We start from the raw sequence: 26,058 nt of genomic DNA on the forward strand, positions 1-26,058 counted from the left end.
TCACAAACAAACGAAGATAAACTGTACATAAACAAGCCGAGCATAAAACTAAGTTTGACCGTGACGTCTACTATCCCCGTCTATATCGGGAAGAGCTTGATCTACCACAACTGAATACATACGAACTAACTGACGCAATTTCAGTATAGACTTTAATGTCTGTGGTTCTTCCCACTTCTGTGTTGTTTTTTTTTCTAAATCGTTTAATGGGTATTGTAGTGTATAAGGACAGCTCCCACATTTGCAAACTTTTAGTCGGTCGACAGTTTGTTCGGACTCATAAATCAGTATGGAAATGAATGCGCATTTCTAAGATCAAGTTTTCAGCCGTTATGAAACGGACTGAAAACTTTGATTCAATTAACAATTTTCTTAAAAAAGTTAACATTAGAACAAGTAGAATTTTATCCATACTACAATTTCTCCACTACCCAATACAGCAAGTTTTTATTTGATCTACAGCCGAAGTCTGGCAACACAAGAAGAACATTAGTACTTAACTCTCCGGAGATAACTGACTATCTGAGAATCGTACCTTAACGACTTGACTAACAAACTTCGGCTCTTCACTTTTTATTGCTCTTGTAAACGTCAAATAAACAGACTTTTCTTGAGATGTAGCTTTTCTTAGCGAGATTTAATTGTCATGACTTTTATTTGTAGTTCATTAAATGTCTGAAATATCTTGAATTACGTACATAGTGCAGTGTTGAATGGACCCAAGAATTTTGAATACAATGTCCTTTGATTGATCTAGGAGTACACTTTGAGGTCAATTGCAGTAAAGCACAAAAGAAGGGTCGTGTATTGAAAAGGAATTTGCATTTTTTCTTCGAATTCTCTTCAAAAACTCTCGCCTTTTGATGAAAAGTAAGAGTACCCTGCACACTGCGTACGATCGGCCGACATTCGCCCGATTGATTGGCAAAAATTCCAATCAAAGTTTTCAGTCGGTCTGATACCGGCTATCGGCTATGATGGCGGTGATCTCTGTAATGTGCTTACTGCCATTCATCTTCATTATTATTATTTAAATTTTATCCCAAAACAAATCATTGGCCGAGTCTTTTGCAATTTCTAGACACAGAATGTAGTATCTATTTGATATTTCAAGCACAAAACCTCTTTACCACATAAAAAAATTGTAGCCAACATTACATTTTCCCGCCTCTTACTACATACAAGGAATACTTTAAATAATAAAAACTACGGCGTTTTTCTCTCTGTCAGACCTAAGTGTGATATATTCTTGTTCGTCCCAAATCGGTAGTTTATCATTTTTAGCACTAAATGTAGAAATATTAGCCATAAAACACTTCTGTTACGGAAAAGGCTGCCAAATAACTGTAGCTATGTACCCAAGCCGGTGAAGGGTTAATCTTTTACTAAATAGTGGTAATAAAGTTAAGTGAAACCAGGTGCAAAACTAGTGATATGAGGATTAGTCCCATTTAATTAGGTTTGAGGTCCGTTGAATTTTAGTGTAACTTTATTCAGTCAGGTATGTAGTTGGATAAAAATAATCCTCAATTTGTAGTATTAAAATAGTTTTTTTTAATAATTATAATGAATGTCCTAATCCATTTCTTAATAATCTGTGATGTTATAGATTTACCAGAACAGTAATTAAGTTCAAACCCTTGCTGAGTTCAACTAAAATAAAATAACCATTTCTCCCATTCCGAAAAAATACCTAAAATAATAAAGCATAAAAATCTGATCTTACAAGAATCAGTTTTCCTTGCCAAACTAAACTAAAAATGACCTTGTGTAAATGACTTCAAAATATTTTATAGTTCAAAGGTGTGTGAACTTGTGACTTAGCCGCTGTCATTTCGACCTAGAGCCTACCAGTATAGCTAAGTATGTTTTCAAGTAATCTTGAACTCAAATTAGTTGAAATGCTATCTGGATTTATATCTAATTGAAAAGTTAGAATTGGGTTTGTAATGTGTGAGGCACATGCGATTATTTAAAGTTTTATTTTGCGTTACACGTGGGTCTAGATTTTATCCTAAGTATAACAATTAAATCTGGTATTGATACCCATCAATCATTATTTATGGCAATAAATTAGCCCCAGATTTTATGCAATGTAGTGTACTTATGGAACACTTTTGCTTTTAAAATACGTAACATAGTATAAGCATAGATATACGTAGACATAATATATCAAAGACAAATGACAAAGAGTTCTTCTAATGCAAGGGTCTGAATACAGTCGCAAAATATTCTCCCTATTACCTATAAACTTACTTAGGTCCCTATAATTCATTATTCCGTTGGAATGCTTAAGAATTTCCTCTTTAAGTGAACTACATTAAGAATACGTAGATTGCAGTGCCTATATCTATAACCAGTTTCGTCTGAACTGCGAGATGCCATTCACAAAAAAAAAAAAAAAAAAAAAAAAAAAAAAAAAATTGTAGAATTCGGAAATCGATGGAAATTTTCAACTCCCAAATCTAAAATGGCCACCACTTGAAAGGCAACCACGTTACTCAATAACACAATTCTACATATCAGAATATTAGCAAAATACTCCTGAAATATCGTACCGTACATTTAGAAGCACTTCTGGGCTTACAGACTTCAAACAAACCAGTCAGAAGTCGATCACTAATCCAATTTAGGGGGCACTTAAACATTCACTTTGCTACCTAGATATGTTAGGAATGTTTCAAAGACCTTTCTCAGAGGATTCCTCGTGCTCTTAATATATTTGCCAAGAAAAACTTTGTAGGAAAACGTATGTATTATTTATTATCTTGTTGTACTAGTTTTGTGGTTTTGATACTCAAAAGAAAAAGTAGTTACTGAAATGAATCAATTTATGGGATTTAATGCATAGAATTGCGTTAACATTGTACCTTTTCTTTTCATTGGAAATCATCAAATGACCCCTCCCGCTGTGGGTGCACCGTGAGGGAGTGTCAGACTATTACCACAGATTATATAATAGTTACTACGTAACAGATAAATCACTCCATACAAAAAAGTCCATACCTACTGTTATAAAGCTCTAAAAAGCTGGCAGTACAAAGTGGACAAAAATTAAAAAAAAAAAGCTCAAAATTTGTTGCTAATTTGTTGCTAATTAGTTGCCAAATAATCGATTTTTTTGCTTTTGCCGATTTCGAGAAATCGTCAACAATGCTAGCTTCACCATAAGCTGGCATGGATTATAAGATAAAAGTAAAGGTAAAATAAACAAAATCACTACAAATTTGTTGCTAATTTGTTGCTGTATAACCAAAATAAATTTGAGGTGCAAAAAATTTTTTTTTTTCAAATAGAAAATTTTTATTTGCTTTGCGCGCTTGAATGTCAATTGTTTCATGAAAAAAATATGAAATAAATTTGTTGCTCGTCACAGAACTGTTCCTTGTCACTTAGAGAACCAGCAACTAAATAGACACCCGACGATCGGGTGTCTTGAACTTCGGTGACTAACAAACCGGCCATGCTGGCTTGAATGTCGATTTTTCCGGTGAAAAACGTGGAAATGAATTTGTTGCTCGTCACAGAGGTGATTAATGTCTCTCAGAGAACCAGCAACTAAATAGACACCCGATGATCGGGTGTCTTGAACTTCGGTGACTAACAAACTGGCCATGCTGGCTTGAATGTCGATTTTTCCGGTGAAAAACGTGGAAATGAATTTGTTGCTCGTCACAGAGGTGATTAATGTCTCTCAGAGAACCAGCAACTAAATAGACACCCGACGATCGGGTGTCTTGAACTTCGGTGACTAACAAACCGGCCATGCTGGCTTGAATGTCGATTTTTCCGGTGAAAAACGTGGAAATAAATTTGTTGCTCTCCGTAGAACTGTTAGGCATCGATCGGAGAACCAGCAACTAAATAAACATCCAATCACCAAGTCTCCTTTAAGCTGATGATTATCAAACAGGCTATGTTTCCTTGAATGTTTGTTTCGAAATCGGATGACCCTAAAAGGCCATTCCTGTAACTTCCCGCTAGATACATTAAGCGTTTGAATGTTGCCGTTTGTTGCGATGTTTTTGAGCTCGTCAATTCATGAGAGCTCAACAATTTGACTTGTGTGTTATTTTGAGCTCTCCTATTTATTTAGTTGCTGGTTCTCTAAGTGACATTAATCACCTCTGTGATGAGCAACAAATTCATTTCAACGTTTTTCACCGAAAAAATCGACATTCAAGCCAGCATGGCCGGTTTGTTAGTCACCGAAGTTCAAGACACCCGATCAACGGGTGTCTATTTAGTTGCTGGTTCTCCGATCGATGCCTAACAGTTCTACGGAGAGCAACAAATTTATTTCCACGTTTTTCACCGGAAAAATCGACATTCAAGCCAGCATGGCCGGTTTGTTAGTCACCGAAGTTCAAGACACCCGATCGTCGGGTGTCTATTTAGTTGCTGGTTCTCTGAGAGACATTAATCACCTCTGTGACGAGCAACAAATTCATTTCAACGTTTTTCACCGGAAAAATCGACATTCAAGCCAGCATGGCCGGTTTGTTAGTCACCGAAGTTCAAGACACCCGATCAACGGGTGTCTATTTAGTTGCTGGTTCTCCGATCGATGCCTAACAGTTCTGCGAAGAGCAATAAATTTATTTCCACGTTTTACACCGGAAAAATCGACATTCAAGCCAGCATGGCCGGTTTGTTAGTCACCGAAGTTCAAGACACCCGATCGTCGGGTGTCTATTTAGTTGCTGGTTCTCTGAGAGACATTAATCACCTCTGTGACGAGCAACAAATTCATTTCAACGTTTTTCACCCGAAAAATCGACATTCAAGCCAGCATGGCCGGTTTGTTAGTCACCGAAGTTCAAGACACCCGATCGTCGGGTGTCTATTTAGTTGCTGGTTCTCTAAGTGACAAGGAACAGTTCTGTGACGAGCAACAAATTTATTTCATATTTTTTTCATGAAACAATTGACATTCAAGCGCGCAAAGCAAATAAAAATTTTCTATTTGAAAAAAAAAAAAATTTTTGCACCTCAAATTTATTTTGGTTATACAGCAACAAATTAGCAACAAATTTGTAGTGATTTTGTTTATTTTACCTTTACTTTTATCTTATAATCCATGCCAGCTTATGGTGAAGTTAGCATTGTTGACGATTTCTCGAAATCGGCAAAAGCAAAAAAATCGATTATTTGGCAACTAATTAGCAACAAATTAGCAACAAATTTTGAGCTTTTTTTTTTTAATTTTTGCCCACTTTGTACTGCCAGCTTTTTAGAGCTCTGTTATAAGCACCTACAAGTTCCCCAACTACCTACAAATTCCTAGCTGCGTTATAAAATGAACCTTAAAAGCTCGAGCGCTTGATTGTTATTCCGATGCGATAGCGCACAGTTCAGTGACCGCAACCGTGCCGTGGCCGTGCTTAGGGTTGCTTCTTACAATTTATTAATATTTAAGTAGGAAAACAAAGTTACGCTTATTTTAAGATAGCCTTTTTTAAAACTGAGTTTTTAAATAAAAAGTAATTTCAAGAATATTTTTCTTTAGTTAACTATTGTATTGCCTACTAAAATGGAGTATGGGTACATATTACTAAATATTTCCTAATATGTAAGCATAGGTAAGTACTTAAAAAAAGCTTTCGTCAAAATCAAAGGCGGTTTCCAACTATTTTTCGAGCACAAGTGCCATACCCCATATGGTACAACTCCGTCGAGTGTTGATACATACCTAAAATTGGTTTCTGCGTAGCGACACGCGTAATGTTCCGAGTCGCCATTAAGTTGGACCAGAACTATACCTACTTACACTCGAGATGTGTTTTGAGCTACAAAACTCACAATACAGTTCATATAACTAAGTAGGTATCTAAAGTAAAATAAGTACCTAATGATCTCTGTTGTTAAAATCATAAAGTAGATAAGTATTAATTTATTTAAAAAAAAAATAGAATTACTAGATAAGTTCATACATATAAAATGTTTCTAAATCTTACAATAGTCGCATATAAACCAACACAACTCAAAATAATCCATCAGTTTGTGAGGTAGCTTAAAAAACCTAATAAAAACCAACAGTATAACATGCCACGAAATAAAAATAATAATATTGGAGCGCGCGCGGCGCGTGTGACTGTTGAAAGCCCTGTGCCGCGTGGGGCTACCGGTAACCCAGCGAGCGGTAGGCATTTATCGCGCGCAAGTACGTCGAGTGACAGAGGCCTGCTATTACTAGCTAAATCGAACCATGTTTCTTCTGATGTAACTCTTTCGAACAATCCCACAGATTTGGCGTATTATGTCACATTGATAAAAATCCACTATTTATTAAGGATAGCTATATTAATCTTGTACCTAAAGCTAGATCTCTGTCTTGCTCTGTCTAGTATTTGTCTCTGCAGTATTACTACGAGTACTTTCTTAAAATAATTTCGTAGTACATATTTGCGTAGTTCTTATGTAAAAGACTCGTAGCACGTAGCACTTTCTTGCTACGAAGAGATATGAATTTTAAAGAATATCTCTCTGTACTTATAATAATAAGGCTGTTCTCATTAAGGAGATCAGTCAGCTGCACAGGACATATTATAGAGCACCAGCATTTACTTATATAATAAAGTAAGTATGTAGATATATGCCTAAAGCTAAAATATCTTTTCCCACGGCACTCGAGGACAACAAGTCAGACTCAATTTGATGACCAGTCATCTTGAATTCGTAGTATTTCTATACCTAATTTTGCTATTATTTTAGGAACTGAATTTTATTTTTGAAATCCAGTTTCTCATTGCCGTCATTTCACATAAAAAATAATCTGATTCAAATGCGAGAATGTGTGAAAATAAAATATTTTATCATAACATTAGTTTCTTAGTAACATCAGTAACAGTCTTACAACTTGTAATTATGTTTATAAAAGAAGTATTTCACAATTGAATGGTAGAAAAGACGCAGACTTGCTAAACTCGATATTCCCCTAAACTTGAACGAAACCAGTCCATTGGTCTACCACATAGTGATTAGCATATCCGAAATCAAATCTATCGATATTTTTATATTTTATCGACAAAATTATTTCAAAGTTTAAAAAGAGTAGGTATAATTGGCAGTTTAAATTTTTCCGCATAATAATTACGAATAATGCGAAGCAGCATATAGTAAATCATAAAACTTGAGTCATTCATGAATCAAAGATTTTATTATTTTTAATTATACGACTCTAAAGCGGACATCGAGTCTCACTCGTTTATATATATTTAAAAACAATCAATCCATTGTTATGGTCGTGATTTGAATTTTTTACTCGAGTTTTATTAGTTGCGTTTCGATATGATGCTCGTAAATGCTCGTGGGACATACAGAAACGATTATTTTGATTTTATCGCTGAGCAAGTTCTACCTATAACTGGTACACAGTGGCATAAACTGCTGTGATGTACGCAACAGCTCAAAATATTGAAATACCTATATTTTTATCGTTTACTTTTGTAGTGTTAAAGGTTAGAATAGAAGATAAAAATATAGTGCGCAGCTTTTCTACTCCGTATGCGTTTATTTTTCTCTTCGAAATGATTTACGCAAATACGCTTTATTTTATTATGGCTGTAAAACACATGCCTATTTCTTAGAAAATATCGGAATTGTTCCTTATAACAACTTTTGTAATATTTCACGTGTGATTTTATATTACAGAACTTCGTTCCTTACCAAGTATGGGAACTACACAGATGTTTCATTCATAAACCGTAACAATAATAACGAAAAACAAGCCCACAAAAAACAATTAATGTTTGGATAATATTTTCATTCTTAAGTATTTCGAGTTAATGACAGGAAATTATAACCGAGCTGCTTTATTCAATCCCACCCAAAACATAAATGTGAAAGACTGCCAAGTTCGATAATATGGGAATGCTTCGCCTATAAAAGAAGTGAGATCTGAATAAGTACCAAGTTCCATACACATACCTCAGTTAAAAATAGTTACTTTTTAATGATGCTACTTGGCAAGTTTTCACACACCTTGTTATAAACCTACTAAATGCAATGAATCAAGTATTTAATTTTCTATTAAAACTTGCCAAGTAACATCATTAAAAAGTAACTATTTTTAACTGAGGTATGTGTATGGAACTTGGTACTTATTCAGATCTCACTTCTTTTATAGGCGAAGCATTCCCATATTATCGAACTTGGCAGTCTTTCACATTTATGTTTTGGGTGGGATTTCATTTATTTTTGTAAGGTTGTTTATTTTATTTTTTGACGTGACAACGTCTTATAAATCGATGGAGCCGGCTGCACGCACGAAAAAACATGACTCATGCGGCGTTACCTCGCTCTGAGGCGTTCCGTTTAAGGCTTGAAGTGCAAGCGAGAGCACGCAGCGAGCGACAAAGAGGCACAATCGGCAGCTACTCACGTTGTCACGTTCAACTATCGTCAGTAAAACGACTTTACAGACAATGGTTTTTTTCATATGACTAAGTTAGTTAAGGAAATGACTCATTTATTCTATCTTTCAGATTTTTTAATATGCACGCTTCTTACAAAGAAATGAACTAGATTTACCAACTGACTGACATGACATGTTATCATATATTATGTTTGTGGATCAAAGTTACACATTCGTTATTTTCGAAAGTGACTCACACTTGGCCGTTTTCAGATTTTTACTTTACTTTGACTAAATACAAACCTTTGTAACGAATTTCAGATCGGTACGACCATTCGAAGATATATTATATAAATTTAATTCGTTTTAGTTCCTTAGGGGTATAAAACACCTTCATTATTTTAAAACCGACTCACACTTGACCATTTTCAGATTTTTCCCTTTACCTTGACATAAAGACCTACCTCCATGCCAAATTTCAAGTCAATACGACCATTGGAAGTGGTCTAGGTTTTTGATGAGTGAGTCAGTCAGTCAGTCAGTCAGTCAGTCAGTCAGTGAGTGTATAGTAAAAATAGCGATTTTCTGACGTCAATATCTCAAGACCTACAATAGGTATATTAATGAAATTTTGTATTTTAGATAAGTGAGGGGGTCTCAACAGATACTTGAAATTTGATATGCGTGAACAAAATAGATTTTGAGTTATAGGGTGTTCGAATTTGGCCCGAAATGGTTCGTGTAATATAACCCACGGCCGGTGTGTCGCTTTTTTTGCTCGAACTTGGCGGACACACTGCCGTGTGTCTAGATCAAGACGTTAAAAAGAGTAATTAAAGCGAATAATTAAAAGCCGTAGTCCTTGATGGCCGTAAGCTCACTATACAAAACCATAAAGTTTATCTTCAAGTAAAAATTTACTGATATCAATTTACATAAAAGAGGTGGAGTGGTACTCCGAAACTTTTTGTATTCCTTAGGTATAAAACACTGTTTACTTGGATCGTGAAGTATTGCTAGTAAAATTCATACCGAACCAGACGCCAAGTGAAAAAAAACACCTATTATTTGGCCACCGTATTAAAATATTCCCATAGTTTCCAAAATAACAGGACACATTACAAAATCCTGTTTCGCAAAGGGAAATTAACTTCAAAGTGCACGATTCTTATCTCGTCAAAAATATGGGCAGGAAACTCAATAACAATTAAATTATGTAAATTTTGTTATTTATGAAGCCTATTGCGAATTATGAATTAAAACGTAAAAATTAAAATCTCTGAAATTGTTATGGTTTGCTTATCATTCACGAGCGTATGAATGATATTTATGATAATTACGTAAAAATGTCCGGTTGTAGCCGAAAAACTGCGTACAATTTGTGAGTAATGGGTTCTTTGAGCTTTGAGATAAGTTGAGACTGTTGAAAGGTTCATTAGTAAAAATGTGATAAGATAACACTTATCGTTTACACATTTCTTAATATAGAATCTACAAAAATACACTCATACCAATTATCTGGCATATTGTCCAAGACTTTTTCTCATTATCATGATCAACCTGTTGATCGATAATATCGATATTTTGAACTCCCATCCCTATTGTTGGATTTCAAAGCGGTCTTGAATGGAAGCGTGCCGCATTCGATGTCCTTCATCATAAAGCATCAGAGCACACGGCAAACTTTTAGTCGGCCGATAGTTTCTTTGGGCACATAAATCACTATGAAGGTGAATAGTAGCACACACATTACAAAGATCAGGTATTTAACTGTATAACACCGACTAAAAACTTTGATGGGAATCAAATCTACTATTTTTTTTACTCTGGCCGGCACTTTCAGTTTTGGGTACGAAATTAATGATGTCCTTTGCTAACCTTCGGGTCAACTGTCGGCCCACTGTTTAGTTTGTAGTCTGCGGGTTCTCGGACGCACAAACAATAAAATATATTTGCTTTCAGTATCTACATATTATATTAAAATGATGAAGCTTTTATGTGATCATCATTCCCCTTATGAATATTGCTTTTAAAGAGCCATAAAACGGGCCCATACGCGTTTAATAAAATCGTAAGTAATGATCTTCATAAAAATGTATACTTTGTGAACAACTTTATTTTATTCGTTAAAAGGTAGCCGCTCTTTTATTTTATTTGCTACAATTATTTTACTCATATCCTGACTAAAATTACATTGCACCCAGTACGATTTTTACTATTGATTTTTACTACAGTAGATTTTATGAATCTAGAGGTTTTCCGGGATAAAATATATCATATGTTACTCGTGAAGACTGTAGCTTTCCAAAAGTGAAAGATTTTGTCAAATCGGTTCTGAGCCTTTAGGGTACAAAGGAACAAACAATGTTTTCTGTTTACTTTATTAGTATAGATATTAATCTGGCTCCTGCGAGCTAGCCTTTTTTTGTCATATTTTATAGAATTCCTATAGCAGTAAACAGTCATAGTTTTGTTCTGTAGTTAAAATGAGTTCAGCACCTACAAGTTTCAATGATTACTTACTCTTCACATCAAGGTTACCGTTTAACATACATTTAATATTCATGAATGTCTATTTCATTGCGAAAATGTAAGTTTAATTAATTACCACTTAATTAGCGTATTTCGTCCCTAACAGAACATTAAAGGCTCATTATCTACTCCGACACTTTACCGAAATATGTTACGAAATAATTCTCACGGTTGAAACTTCCTAAAAATAAATATTCTAAAACCTTTATACAGTAAAACAGGTCTGAATTTAAGGGTCACAAATACCGTTTAAGATGACCCTTCAGATCCCTACAATAGATGTAAGGTGAGGTCAGTTTTTTAATACCGGATTTTTTTGCTAAAACGACCTACAGTTGCTATGCAATGGCGTCTAATGTCTTAGTTTAAAGTCCTATAAAGGGTTCAAATACTGAACTGAGATACTTGTAACATCGCATCTCAGAAACGGATTTACAACACATAGGAGAATCTTCAAAGTTTCTTCTGATTATTTTCATTTATCTTGTGCAATGACATTATAGAGCTTCCTATCATAAGATTGCCATTTATCAAATACAAATCTATTACTACAAGCTAGGTACTATGAGAGATTCTACCTAAAATTAGCTAGTAAGTAAGTAACAGAACCAATCTGTGGGTTTTCCCAGGACTTAAGGATGCGTAAAGTGTTTTGACCTGTTCAGCCATTTAAAGACTTTCAAGGTCTAAAGCCAGTCCTTAAAGGCTATCACAACATAGGTAACACTCGTAGGTACATAGGTAATGTCACGGAGTAAGGAAAGATGAGCGGAGACGCCATAGCAGGTAGGTCAGGCGCCTTCTTCTAGGTTAAATTCGTACGGTGGGCATGACCAAGGATCAGTTACGAGTGAGCTAACTTCTTTGAGACACTGTCAACGATTTTTGGTATTAAAACAAATGGTCAGGGCCAAAGAAGGCGTATAAAGGCGGAGCTACTAACGTTTCTCGTCACCCGAACACCCACCTTTTGGTGCGCTACTTTCTTAGGTGATTTTCCGTTATGGCACCTCCGCTTTTTATGTTATCCGGGGTTAAAATGGACAGGTAGCCTCTAGGCGTCCTAGCTCTTTTACATAATCTCTCTGTAAGCTATTTATGTGGGTTCACGAACAAATTGTAAAATGGTTCTGTTTTGTAGTAGGCTGGTAAATTCTATTGAGAAAGGGTGTGAAGAACTTATTTATAAGCTCAATTGTGTGAAAAATTAGTTTGTAGACTTAAAATTTTGAGGTGTAGGTATTTCATAAATATGGAGATATGGATAAATATGGAGTTTCTTGTCCCGTTTCTCCACAGGACGCTACTTTTGGAATGGGCAACTAGAATCAAACTCATATTTTTGGCGTAAATAAGTGCTTGAAATTATGATGTTATAGAAATTAATAATTGGAAAGTGTTTATGAAATTATGTAGATCTAGAATAGTCACATATGCGGAGATAATTAATCTGACCTTTAAACTAAGCTTTTAAAGCTTAAAAAAATATAAAGTTTTTACACATTACGCATGTGAGATAAAATAACAAACCTAGACAAGTAACAAGTTTCTACTAACAGGAAAATAGAAAATACAGTTATTTTACTTTATTTCATATATAAAAACAGAACAAAATTCACTTCAAAGAAACGTGTGACATGGAAAAGTTTTTCTTGAAAAAGGTAATACCCATGTTGTACCATTATACCTTACGTAGAATATATATTGGTATTCTAATTAATTGTTGTCCCTTTCTGCTTGTATTCACAGAAATAAATGTTATTTCCAAATAAAATACGGGTTTCTTTTCATTGTGTATGCCACAATGGGATGTCAACGTTTCATTTCGCATTTAGATATTTATATGTAACTTTTTAGACTTACAGTTAAATAACTTGCTTAGGTATAAAATATACAATCCTATAAAGACAATATTGTGAACGAAAAGAGATCATATTTCAGATTTTCTGAGCTCATATTGGTACAAAAAGAATCAGAAAAACATCAGACGTCTTAATAATACAAATAGTTTTACCAATTTGATTACTTCGAAAACTATGAAAACTTCAAAACCTTAATTGAGTAATACTGAAACTATCTCAAGTTACGAGTAAAAACAAATGAAAGTTCTAAACTTATTGACTTAGGTTTCTGAAATACCGCTAATAAAATATTTTCATTGATGAAATCTTGATCTAGAATAGCAATTGTTTCTAAGTCCTAGATATAATTTTAGGCCTCAAAAGTTATAGTAACGGACAGACATAAAATTAAGCCTTTTCCCAAATATGTTGGAATCGGCTTCCAGTCTTACAGGATGCAGCTGAGTACCAGAGTTTTATAAGGAGAACTAACCTCCTCAACCCAATTACCCGGGCAACCCAATACCCCTTGGTAAGACTTGTCTTACTGGCTTCGGACTACCCGTAACGACTGCCAAAGATGTACAAATGACAGCAAACATAAAACTTATGTTTCATTTTTATAGACAAGATCTTGCCTGTTATCTTATCTTAGTTTAAGTGGTTTATTTCTCATGGTTTTATTTATGTTAGTTTCCTTCAATTATGCAGTTTTATCACGTAACGGCTACTTTGTGTTGCCGACTTTGTACGTTTAGCGGTTACATACAATGTTACTGTTTTCCTGTGGGTCGGTTTTGAATTATTAATTACAAGTCCCTGCTGCATATCTAAATGTAACTATACCATCTATATTAATGATATTATAATGTTATATAAGCTGAAGAGTTTGTTTCTTTGCTTAAACGCGGAAGATCGGTTCAATTCTTTCAGTGTTACATGTTCCATTTATCGAGGAATATTAAGCTCATCTTTGTTTGGATATAATTTTTTGTAAGCAAGGTTCCAAAATATAACAGAGGTCTAAAAACTTCAAAAAACTATGCACGAACGACGAACGCTTCAAAAAATAGACATCATTAAAACACACATACAAATCAATCATTTCTTTAAAGGCAACTGATAAACATATTCACAAGACAAGAATATACCCAGATATCTAATATTAACAGGAGTAGGGTATTCCCCCAAAGGATCGGTTTAGGCAAATATCGAGCGGGGTTATTATCAAAGAGCCCGTTAAGGGTTTCAGGGTAACAAATGACCGGAATCGTGACCTGAAAGTGGATTCGAGACATATTGGCGGATTGATCTTTTACAGTGAAGGACGGAATTCAATTGATAAGTGTTTTATCAGTTACTAGAACCCCGGTTTTGCTCGGGTGTAAATTGTATATGTAATTAAAACTTCCTTTGGTACTCTATTAGATCTATTAAAAAATCCTGTTTCATAATTATGGATGAGCAACTTAGCCTTACACTAAGTTGTGATTGAGAGAATCGATGAATGAGTGTTAAAGAAGTGGTTCACAATTAAAAGGTGGTTGAATGATGTAAGTTAAGCTGTGGTCAGCCCGTGGATGGGTAACCAGTCCAGTTTTTCGTTATCCTTTTGATTTTCACCTGTCTGAGGATTTGGACTAAAAGCACTTAACAATAGGGATGAGAAAAGGCTAGATAAGGTTAGCTATCCAGAGGTTATTTCGCCGTAACTACTCGTGCAGTAGAAGCCTCAACAGACCTGACCTACCAAAACATGAAAACTAGCTACATATTTTCAAAAGTGGTAAATAAATGTTGTACTGAATGTAATATTTATTCAGTACTGTATGTAGAGTCATTGTTATCGTTCGACTGACCCAGTGAGACGCGCGACAATTGTATTCATTTCCTCTTTTATTTTATTCTACAGTGTTGTTTTCAATATTTCTCATTGTTCGTCAACGTTTTAGGAAATGTACAAACATTTTGCGTTTCTGTTCTGAAATTGTCGATGCTTTTCAGCCCTATGCTGACGTAAATGGTACACCGGTTTTGACAAAAGTTTGTATGTGAATCTTTAAACCCTATTGATTACGTTTCTATAGGTGCGTGAGTAAGAAATCTTGTGGTCCTGTTGTTTCATGACATTCATTCGAATGTACTAGGTGTAATGTCTTGCTCCAATCTATTTGGCCACTTTTATGAAAACAACGCTTTTGTGGCATTCTGCGTTAATCATAGAACAGAACTGTTCCGTAACGTTAACGTATAACTTTCAATCACTATACAATTGTTTTTACCAGTTCCAGACTTCTCGAGCTTGCCTTCACATATAGACATACAAACTTGTCTATAAAGATCTACATAGTATGACCAGGCCTCTGTCACTCGACGTACTTGCGCGCGATAAATGCCTACCGCTCGCTGGGTTACCGGTAGCCCCACGCGGCTCAGGGCTTTCAACAGTCACACGCGCCGCGCGCGTTCCAATATTATTATTTTTATTTTGTGGCATGTTATGCTGTTGGTTTTTATTAAGTTTTTTAAGCTACCTAACAAACTGATGGATTATTTTGAGTTGTCTTGGTTTATATGCGACTATTGTAAGATTTAGAAACATTTTATATGTATGAACTTATCTAGTAATTCTATTTTTTTAAATAAATTAATACTTATCTACTTTATGACTTTGACAACAGACATCATTAGGTAATATTTTACTTTAGATACCTACTTAGTTATGTGAACTGTATTGTGAGTTTTGTAGCTCAAAACACATCTCGAGTGTAAGTAGGTATAGTTCTGGTCCAACTTAATGACGACTCGGAATATTACGCGTGTCCAATATGCGCGTAAACCAATATTTTGTATGTATCAACACTCGACGGAGTTGTACTAGGGGGTATGGCACTTGTGCTCGAAAAATAGTTGGAAACCGCCTTTGATTTTAACGAAAGCTTTACTTAAGTACTTACCTATGCTTACGTATTAGGTAATATTTAATATGTACCCATACTCCATTTTAGTAGGCAATACAATAGTTAACTAAAGAAAAATATTCTTGATATTACTTTTTATTTAAAAACTCACGTTTTAAAAAAGGCTATTTATAAATAAGCGTAACTTTGTTTTCCTACTTAAATATTAATAAATTGTTAGAAGCAACCCTAAGCACGGCCACGGCACGGTTGCGGTCACTGAACTGTGCGTTATCGCATTGGAATAGCAATCAAGCGCTCGAGCTTTTAAGGTTCATTTTATAACGCAGCTAGGAATTTGTAGGTAGTTGGGGAACTTGTAGGTGCTTATAACAGTAGGTATGGACTTTTTTGTATGGAGTGATTTATCTGTTACGTAGTAACTATTATATAATCTGTGGTATGACGTCACAACTGTGTACGATACGGCCATTGGGTTAGCTTAACGCTTCATAGAGCGCAAGCGAGGTATGGCAGAACTGTGCATATTTGGCCACTCTGGGACCCCTAGTTATAAATATTTGAACAGATAAGTGATCAATTGCAAATATTATGCCAAAAATATTTGGGTTTGAGCCTAAAATAGCTTTTTGAGGTTTAGATAACATTTTTTTACCTACTTAGAAGTTCAGTATTTAAATTACATAAGTCTACATTCAGAGAAATCTTTGCCAGTCATTAACGGATATCTATAATCTGTTTGCTTACTAGAGGGAGAATTTTAACATGAGCTCCATAAAAGTTATGTTAAAATGCAATCTCTAGCAAACAAAACAACAGATAGATTATAAAATTCCACTCTAAACCAAAATAAAAAAGTTAGATGTCAAAAATGACTACAAAACTTGAGAATGCATTTTATATAAGTTAAGGTATGTAGACATAACTGAGAAAACCTAAACTTTATAATTAACAAAATAAATGTAACCTTGTTAACCACTTATAAATAAATTTTCGCAGTATTTCGTAATTCTCGCATCAAAAAGAATAACACATTGACAGTATGAAAACAAACATTCATACCTAATTACGTCTTCCACGGTCGTAATTAACGACTTGAGTAATTAATAACATTGACTTATCAAAGCAGTTTTTCGTGCAAAGATTAAAATCAACATTATTTATACGACACTCGGAATAACGTCTTCTTTTTCGTTTTATTTTGTGGTTTATGCAGTAAGTATTAATATCATCATACAACATCTTACCATCATTATCAGCAGCCTTTTTATTACCCTACTGCAGGATATAGGCGTCTTCTCATACAGAGAAGGAATGAGCGTCCATGATCACGCTTCTTCAAGGCGGCTTGGCGACTTCAGATTAAAGTCCAGAATAATATCAAGAGACAAGTGCTTTGCAGAACAACTTGTTGATAACTAATTGATGTTTTCTTAATTTCAATTTTGATGCAATCAGTCTTTGGTTTTCCTCTTCCTTTTCCACATCCATGTGTAAACCTACTCGTCTAGTGCTTAGTCATACATGGGCACATATTTCATCATTAGTACAATCGACAAACAATACCTAGAAACCAATCGGCTCTGTTATTAGACCTAGTTTGAAACTAACTTCAAATTGTTCCTAAATATTAGACACAGTTTCAAATACACGTGCTGAATAATGAAAACAAGATAAAAAGCGAAGGCCAAATCTAAAATCATCAACATACACAAGTTCAAAATTGATAACTTCACTAACCGCTCAAGTCAGACCATTAAAATGTTTATTCTGACGCCGATTTCCAAGATTACATTACAAACAGAACTTCCGAATACAGACACTTTAAAAACCACATCTCGTGGACTTGTTTGCAAATATTAATTAGACTTCAACGTTTCGGCTTCATCGTACGATGCGTTTTTTTCGCCATTTTTTCGAGCAACTGCCGAGACGCTCCGGAACCAGCCTCTGAGCTCGTTTTCAAATGGACGTAAGTAGAATTTCTATTTTTACATCTAAAAGTACAATTTAGTGTACCGACAAGACTATTGTTTGAGCTGTTGTTGTGGAAGATCATGCCATTTTCATCAACGGCAAAGAAAACTTTCAAGGTCTCCAAGTTTCGCCGTAACAGTACATAAAACATCAAGTTTTGCAATATACTGCTATTTTTGTACAGACTCATGACATGTATCACAAAGCTCTTCATAAACTGCCTTAAAACACTTCAATGGTTCAAATTGTAGGCTAATATCAAATGCAGGGTCTTTACAAAAGCTGGGTTTTGTTCTTGAAATTCTTTGTCTATCAAAAAGGTATCGTCTAACACGAGGCTCCCTCTCGCTATCTCAAGGGCACCAACTAATCATGTTATGACGCATATATTTACGTTTTAACGTATTATTTTAGCAGACTAATTAGCAGTTCCCGCCTATTGGTAACGCGCAATTTTTCTATTGAACCCAAAAAAACTAAGTTTTTTCCTCAATCTTATCAGATTTTATAATAAAACTGTAACTAATTGACTAGCAAAACGATAATAAAACCAGATTTTGAAGAGTCGTAAATATACAGTATTCAAATCAAGGTTCAATCACTAATCCGTTAACAAAAGTTGTTTGTTATGATGCCAAGCGTGGTCAAATGAATAACGAACATTTAGGTAAGTGAACACAGCCTACCTGGGAAGCTTTCATACAACAAGCATGAGGATTTGTTTATAAGGGTCAGGAGCACTTTTGGTGAATAGAGGCGTGGACAGGCGCGGCTAGTGCGAAGGATCGTGGTAGTCTGTAGCTTGCGCCCGCGCCGGGGCCCCTGACCTTGCTGAGCGCACGCGGTGCCCCCCACCCCGCCGCCTCTTCTGCCGCCCCTCGTCTCACCCGCCGCGCCCCTCACTACAAGCCACTTTGATTTCCACAAAGTTTATGTAATCAACGTAGTAAGGATAGAAAAATTATTATAATCCGTAGTAGAACTAGCCATTGTCATTTTAAGCAGCAAAAATGTTTAGAACCGGACGAAAATAGTATCAATTGTCTTATTCGCGCGTTTTGTAAAGGTTACTTCAAAAGGCGCGCAGATCTTGCTTGCTTGTATGTCTATGCACTTTTAGACCTGTTAGGGTTTCTTTGTTGAATTCAATTCAGGTTTTCTGTACTAAAGTTAATGAAAGTTTTGCCGGGTGTGTGAGTTGTAGGGTCAGTCCTGTTATCGCGGTTTTTGCTTGACCAGTCTGGCTTTTCTTTCCTCAACTTATATGAGTTGGGTTGTTCTTAGACAGCTGTTACTTTTGTCTGTTTAACTTTTTCTATATTAACTTGTACTTGAAAGATACCAAGATACCGTTTGTTATTATGTATCAAGTTTCGTTTCTGTAGATGACTTTCTAATTCCGTCAAAGGACATCTCTTTAAGCCTTTCCTTATTTTGCCCAATATTAAATCATTGAGTGAAAGTGGTTTATTAGTAGGGCACTTTTGTAAATTAACTGTTTCGATCATGTTTTAATACTTAATGAATCAGGGTCAAGCAGCAAATTAATTGTTTTACCAATTATTAATGGCGGTACAGAATTAATAAGTTTTGTTTGAAAGCATTTGAGGATGCCAGAAATAGTTTTCTAATAAACAGCTAGAAGACTCCTCGTTACACCAAATTACTGTGATTAAATATCTAATAGGATCTAGATGACGAATCAGTCAGTGAGGATAAGTTATTAAAGCATACCATTCCTAAATGATCGATGATGACTACATGGTGTCATTTAGAGTTCCTTGCCTGTTGAAGGTCTGATGACCAATACAGGACAGTGGATTTCAGTAAGATGGTAAACCTGATATATGAAGTTACAACGCCCTGATGACGTCATCAAGAGGTCCTTAAATTATGCCAACTGTAACTGAATTGGTCAGAACGTTGTTTCGTAAGCTACAGTTCCAAAGTCTGACCATTCAATATTTTCTGACGAATTTCCGTTGTAATCCAAGTTGCTGCTTATCTCGCTATGTATGGCTGGCAGATTGCCCGTCGTGTTCAAACCAATACGCTTACAACATAAGTTTTGTAGGAAATACACATAAAATGTACTTGTTATTGGGGCTTTTTGGTTAGACGCTGGTGGAATGCAAAATTTTGATGTGGTTTTCGCGGGATTAGTAAAATACTCGTCTATGGTTCCAGAAAACTGGATTATATTGGAGCTTTCTAGAATCATTCAGATAGTTACTTGTGTGATGTAGTCCAATGTTTTTACCCAGGATTTAAGATGATTCCAAGCCTAAGACATTTCAAAAGTGAGTATGGTCAAGTTTTTAAGTAACTAATAAGCAAACAGAAAAATACATATATATCATATATTTTTCTCTTGTCAGTTAAATTATTGATGTATACCTTTGAGTTTTTCATTCCAGACTGTTGTTATAAAACCTGTATATCGTATCAGACATTAAAATGTAAACGTTTCCCAAAACTCATGAATTACAAAATTAGAACTCGGAAACAAACAGTTCAAACTAACGCCTTTTTTGTCAAGTTTTTCATTCACGTTATTTTTAAACAAGACATATTTTGATTCAAAGTTGTTTGTAGTTCAAAATAAACGTAATATATTCAATAGCAGACATTTCCAGTAACTCAAAGAATCTCTGATATTTAATAATTTAAAATGATCGTTCCTTCCTAATATTTGCGACACAAGATGGGAGATATTTCGCAGAGATTCTTAAGAGGCTAAAATTAAGGATAGATGAGACAAAAGGTAATAAATTAGTACAATAATGCTTGGGATTTGCGAGAAATGCGGGCGAGTAACTTTCGTGGAAAGGTTTACAATGATGGAGACTAATTCAGGAGTATCATTTGGATGACGAGCACACCTGATAAGGAGGTCTAAGGATGTTATGAATTAAAAGCTTTAATCTGTTTTAATGCAATAACTATTTGTCGTGTAAGCATTAAACTGCAAGTCTGTGAAGGCTGCGTATATTGTACAAATTGATCATAGGTTCCCAGTATTTTGCAAATACTAGACGTCCTATATTGGAGTAAGTATTTTCATCTCCCATTTCTTCCAATAACAATCAAGTAAAGAACATTCCTGCTAAGCTTAGCAGTACTAAAGGCGTAGACGATTAAACATCTGGTCGTACGCCATTTTCTCTAAAGCACCGTTCTACACTTACAGCCTTGATTCACATTTTTTTTTGCTATTGTAAAAACAGTGCGAGGCCTCTGCGATGAACGATACTTACAACACTAAAGATTAATCGCTTTATAATGGTACAACGTTTTAATACTTGCCATACGATTTTCTGTGTTTTAGCAAATAGGCCTTTTAGTTTTTGTTTATCTGTTAATTTGTTTTGTTGTTCCCATGTGTTTGGGATTTTAAGTTCCGATGTTAGAGGTTTTGGTATGTACATTGTACAAGTTTTAATGTGGATGTTTTCTATAGGAAATTAGTTGCATTATGAAGATGATAATGTACAAAAGCTTCCCAGTATTATGTTCTGTTACACATTACAGTAACAGAAATATTTGCGGCTTTGTGAATCATGCCTGTTTTCATTGTACAGCCTGATCCTTTTTGACAGTCACATTCCCATGTAGATGGGCTTTGTCGTCTGTAAGAACTCAAACGGAGTACAGCCGAAAGAAATAACTTCAAATATAAAATCTACTCAATCACTAGTGTATTTTTGTTGTTATTGGTTGTACTTGTCTAAAAATTCCATCCCTAAAGTAGTAAATAAAATTCAGTCACTGAAAATATCAAAAGCCGCTATAAATAGCTCCCTCTGTAGGTCAAATCGATATGAAATCGGCTCAAAACAAAATTGTTTCGTCGAAAAAATCCCTATTTACTTAATGGTTTCTTATTTTCTTATTAAGGACCTTATTCAGTGGTCTATATGAGTTTTTATGAGTCACCGGCGAAACGGTTGATGAAATATCTTCTAGTATATTGTTGATACTCGTATATAAATCACTTATAATGGTTTCCGAAAAAATATTGTGTTTTGTATGCAAATATTTCATAAGGAATGCTTCGGCTACCAATGTTTGTCTACTAAGTATGCAACCGAACCACATTATGATAAATGCTAAAACATGGCAAATTAATGGTGAATTTGCCATCTTTTACTGGATTAGTGCCTTGCACACATTTAAAATTGGCTTTTGACACACAAATTTTTCAATTTTGCTATTCATATTTTCGATTTTTAATCACCAGTGCTCACAATCGTTCCTGTTCCCAATCAGAGCTTGGTAACCGAACAAAAATAACCATCGGAATTCCTCCAAATAAAATCGTCACAACATACAGAGTCCTTAATAGCTATGGAAGCGACTAGACACAAATTGGTGTATCACATAATAAACAGATATTTACGCAATTACCCTGACCTTGTGCCCACCCCAGTTTAGTGGAACAGCTGACTCAGTGCAAAACAATTTGGGAGTGATTTGTTTGGTAGTTATTACTTTTGATACCCTACGATATGTTTTCATGCAGTGTGGTCAAGTTATACTCAAATGAAATGAGTAAAGTGACTTCACAATTCAGTAGCACTGCTGATTGAATTGACATCTTCATTAATTACTATGTCAATATCACAGAGATTTTTATTAACCCTCCTCCAAACACGTGTTCTAATAAATTTTATACTAAAGAGTAGTTTCCAAAGTCAGCAACCTCTTCTTCGCACACTCATCGCATGTCTTGGTAAAAAATGCAGTCTCCCAAACTGCGCAACTTAGTCATCCAAACTATTATTTTAATGGATACTTATAAATCCATTCATAAATCAAATGCTGATATTAAATACCCAATCTCTTTGTAACAAGCCCATTAAAAACAAAATGAATTACAGTTTACATCAGTTTGAACGGCGCCCAATCACAAATTGCAAAGGTGACCACTTAAACTGTTATAAGTGTACATAATATTCGATAAATATTAATGGGAATCAATGTTGGAGAAAACAATGATACCACACACAGTTTATTGCTTGTTCATCCATATTTATTGGCGTTTAAACTAAATGAGTGTCTGGTGTTGCAGCTTATGCCACTTAGGCTGATGTGAAATATTATACAAAGGTCTCTTTGTGGGGGTTAGTCATAAGCAATGCAATAGCGAAGCAAACGGATCATGCTTTGATGGAGTTGCAGCAGGAGGAGACAGGGTGAGGAAAGAAGCGAAGCTGAAGAAGCACCGGGATACCTGGAAACAATCAGAAGCTGATGAAAAATGTCTGCACTACAGAATTTAAAGAGCATTGCCTAAAACTAACTAGATTTAAGCCGAACAAATGGCCCCTAACTTTTAGCAAAGACGGCCTAAAACAACATCGTGGTAGGTAAGGATCGTTATGTAAAAATGGCCCTAATTATAGGTACAAGGTTTAGTAAAAAAAAAACAGCATAACTTTAACATCCTAGAGTAAACGCAGCTCTTAGTTAAAACAAATAGGTAAAACTTAATTAATATAGAGACAACATTGCTGAAACGTTTCATTTTGGCGAAGGATTACTAAGTAAGACAACTTCGTCCTTTGATAAAATGAAACGTTTGGCGTTAAGTAAGGATAAACTTCATGAAAGACAAATGGTAGAGAAAACTCAGTTTAATTTAACAACTACATTTACGGATACGCGTTAGAAGGAATCATTGGTGGCTTTGAACATCATTGAACAGCTCTTAGAACGTAGTGATGACATTCGTATTATATCTCGTCTGTGTGTGCCACAATGCTAATGTACTTTTAATTTCATCCGGACTTCCCGTGAGCGCATTGTTTTATTTCCATTATTTTATCGTTATGACCTACTTTATTTGATAGATCTTTTATTTAAACTTTATTGATATCCCTATTCTTTTCATCTTTATTGATTCAAATATGCAGTTCAATAGTGGTATCCTTGACTTCAGCCGGTAGACCACACGGGCTCTGCTTATCACAAGCCATTGATAGTCTAATACGACACACTGTTCTATTGTCACCAACAAGTGAAGCTTTGTTAGGCTAGACTTATTGATAGACGGAAAGATAATACTTATCACACAATAGTCATCTGTAGGATATCTTTAGACAACGTTATTCCCGATAACGGTATTGGAAATGTCAGCCATTGTTGGCTAGATCTCAATACCAGTGCTTAATTGCCATCTGATACTTACTTTATTCGATATTTCACACATAATACTGGTCTTATTACCAAAAGATGGCTAGGAGTCAGTTTTCGGTATATTGATGCTGGTATTGTTATACGAAACCAGTCAGGGATTCTGGATTAACCTTCAAAGTCTAGTGTTTTATGAATTGAGAATTCCCGTAACCCTTCAACATTGAGCCGTTTTATTTGATGTGATAATCCCTAACACAAACAGCGGAGATTAGGTTTCAAACATTGATTTTAGTAGGGATTTTCGTATTATCGTAATATAACTAAACTATTCAGATTTATGCTACCGCAGGATATTCTTATTCAACCGTACAAGGCGAGAATAGCAGAAAATCAGAATAACAGACTTAATTAGTTTTTGTACAAACAAGATTTATCTCGTTGATCACGACCAGGCGGTCTTAGGTGATGTCTAGAAATGAGGAATAGAAAAATCTATGCATTTTTGGTTTGCAGCACTATTGCAGAAATTATTCTGGTCTTTGTTGGAAAACAGTAATTTGGAGCATTGGAGCATTTTAGTTTTTGACGTATTTCGATAAGGCCACTCTTTGTAGCCAAAACAAAAGAGAACCAGTAGAAGCTTTAGAAAATACATCAAGTAAGAGAACTAACGTTTTCAACAGGTATTAAAGAAAATACAATTACATACACAAAGCTTTAGGAAAATATAAAACAAGAAACACAGTCAAGTACTTGATTTCTCACAGCTTATAAGATACTTATACGAATCTTTGAAACAAAATTTATTAAGTAAATCTTTCAAGAGAAGGAGCGATTACATACTTTAGTACTAAACATTTAATTGAACTACTTAATAAGGCGTATTTAAGTAATGAAGCAAGTTGTACCTAAGTTAATTTCTTAGGCCCATTTTAGGACAGTTTTATTTTTGCCCTTAATGATGTTAGGGAAAAGAATTTTAATTTTCGGGAGGTTTGTGTGGATAACATTAAGTTGTTAAATAGGTGAAGGCCTAGCATTGAACGGCAATAGAGTGATAAGATTAAGTAGCTACCTATTTAACTCAAAAAGTCACGGTGACGAAAAGTTGCAATCAGCGCCTAGCCTTAGGGAAGTATGTGGTGACTAAGATTTGCAGAGAAATCAATAATTACAACCAATGATGGTTGGTTTCTTTTGTCTTATGAAATCTCAGATATTTTCTTAATCTCTAATTTTCTCGATTGATTTTTTCGTTTCCAGAATACATCGATTTATTTTCCTTATGAGAGGTATTTCGTTGATTCTATGAGGTTTTAACGAATCTACCATCCGTGAGCAAAAGGAATAGTGTCTTGTTTATAGAAGTTGTACTTGTCTATTCCTTGTTGTCCTCCAACGCGAATTCTTGATCTTCTTCTTTCTCCTGCCCTGTTCCCAAATATTACTTGGGGTCGGCGCAATATGTCATTTTCTTCCATTTTCCCCTGTCACTCGTCATACTGACACTCACTCCCTTCCTATTCATATCATCTTTCAGGCAATCCATCCATCTTTTCTTAGGTCTTCCTCTTCCTCTCCATCCATCTACATTCATACTTAGCACACACTTTGTTGCATGCGTATCATCCCTCCTCATTACATGTCCATACCACGACAATCTTCTACTTCTCATCTTTTCTGTAACGCGAATTCTTGATAAGACTTCTGAATATTCAAGAAAAATTCGCAGACATTTTTGTGTAAATTTTGTTCTTGACACAGTAATTTCCGATCTCATAATTAGTCGGCAATTAGTCTCCGATATAATTCGCGCGTCTCATTTCCAAAGATAATTTCTTTAGACATCTTGAAGGTTCTTTAGGCAAAATAATTTCAGTTTAAAAGACGCTATTAGCTTATTAATGTTTCAAAAACAAATCGTTGTAAATTTCTTGTTAAGTTTCTAACGAAATATCTCACTAGACTTAATTCAGTTCCAAACAAACTTGGTCCGGAAGGCGAGAGTTTGGGCTCCAGATGGAGTTTCCAACTTCATCTTGTAACTATCTGTAATTATCTCCATAGCTTCGGCAACAAATTGACTTTACAGCAGTTAGACAAGTGGATTGACCATAGGGTCAATGAATTGTCCTTTGACATTGTCCAAAGGGCAAGATCTAATTAAATAAAGGCTTAGAACGTGAGAAAGGATATTGAGGCTGAATTAGAAGGCTGGAATATTTGGCAAATGTTGTCAGTGTATTTGAAGGCATTAAGATAGATTAATTCGATTCAAAAACTATTTAAGTGG

The 26,058-nt window shown here is 35.1% G+C and overlaps 1 protein-coding gene across 1 annotated transcript in view; it reads right to left on the reverse strand.

Annotated features, from left to right (window-relative positions):
* The window catches only part of LOC124634237 (immunoglobulin superfamily DCC subclass member 4-like), a 188,498-nt gene that overhangs the window by 161,201 nt on the left and 1,239 nt on the right, over positions 1-26,058 (reverse strand). The gene's annotated exons all lie outside the window — the stretch shown is intronic.

Source organism: Helicoverpa zea, chromosome 11, assembly GCF_022581195.2.
Source record: "Helicoverpa zea isolate HzStark_Cry1AcR chromosome 11, ilHelZeax1.1, whole genome shotgun sequence".
In the NCBI taxonomy this organism is placed as follows: Eukaryota; Metazoa; Arthropoda; class Insecta; order Lepidoptera; family Noctuidae; genus Helicoverpa; species Helicoverpa zea.